Raw genomic sequence first — 1225 nt, 5'->3', positions numbered from 1 at the left:
CTTTTGAAGATGGGAATATTAAACCAATCTGGCCCATGCTGCTGAATAGTTCTAAAAACAGGTCTAATGTAGACGGTTAGTAGCTTAGACTATAATTATATATATACTCTATATATATTTTTTTTTTTTTTCTTTTTTTTTTTTTTTTTTTTTTTGAGCATGAGCCTTACTCTGGCACTCAGGCCCTGAGCCTGCCCAATGGCGCCATATCTTGTGCTCGCTGCAAACTTTGCCCCTCCCTGGATCCAAGCGATTCTCCTTCCTCAAGCCCTCCCAAGTAGCGTGGGATTACAGCCACCTGCCACCACACTGGCCTAATTTTCTATTTTAGAGAGATGGGGTTTCACCATGCTTGCGCCAGGCTGTCTCGAACCCTCACCTCATGATCTGCCCGCCTTGCGTCTCCCAAACGTGCTGGCGGGATTACAGAACATGAGCCCACCGCACCTGGCCTAAATATGAATTTTTTTAAAGACGATTTGCCTTGGCCCCAATGCATAAGAGACGTAAAGACCCATAAAAAAATGAAATGACAAAGAAAAGAAGGAACAACGGTCGTGCCAAAAGGGCCGCGGCCATGTGCAGCCTATTCGCTGCACTAACTGTGCCCGATGCGTGCCCAAGGACAAGGCCATTAAGAAATTCGTCATTCGAAACATAGTGGAGGCCGCAGCGGTCAGGGACATTTCTGAAGCGAGCGTCTTTGATGCCTATGTGCTTCCCAAGCTGTATGTGAAGCTACATTACTGTGTGAGTTGTGCAATTCACAGCAAAGTAGTCAGGAATCGATCTCGTGAAGCCCGCAAGGACCGAACACCCCTCCCCGATTTAGACCTGCGGGTGCTGCCCCACGTCCCCACCAAAGCCCATGTAAGGAGCTGAGTCCTTAAAGACTGAGACAGACTATTCTCTGGAGAAAAATAAAATGGAAATTGTACTTAAAAAAAAAAAGATTGCTATAAAAACGTCATTTCCCAAAGGATAGCCTGTGAAACACTAGTCCTAGAAGTATCTTCCTCTTAAAAACAGCCTACGGTCCAGCACATTTGGGGAAACCTCCCCAGTGCACACTGTCACCCCCTTGCAGAATGATAGCACACATCAGCATACAAGGGCTCTGAGCTGGTCTAGAGCAAGGGAGCCTTCTCAGTTTTGTTAAACACATGATTTCACAGACATTTTGTTGATTATGAGAGTTACTCCCCACTTACCTGCCATCGACTGT

At 46.0% G+C, this 1225-nt stretch overlaps 1 pseudogene across 1 annotated transcript; it reads left to right on the top strand.

The window, feature by feature from the left end:
* Positions 1 to 529: 529 nt before the first annotated feature.
* Positions 530 to 951, top strand: LOC108528231 (40S ribosomal protein S26-like; annotated as a pseudogene). Its single transcript, XR_001885075.1, has one exon. The product of XR_001885075.1 is annotated as a 40S ribosomal protein S26-like (transcript).
* The last annotated feature ends 274 nt before the right edge of the window (positions 952 to 1225 follow it).

The sequence above is a fragment of the Rhinopithecus bieti genome, unplaced genomic scaffold (genome assembly GCF_001698545.2).
Source record: "Rhinopithecus bieti isolate Rb0 unplaced genomic scaffold, ASM169854v2 scaffold_1673, whole genome shotgun sequence".
Lineage (NCBI taxonomy): Eukaryota > Metazoa > Chordata > Mammalia > Primates > Cercopithecidae > Rhinopithecus > Rhinopithecus bieti.
The sequence above is the reverse complement of the archived record's forward strand: the minus strand, read 5'-3'. Positions and strand labels throughout refer to the sequence as shown.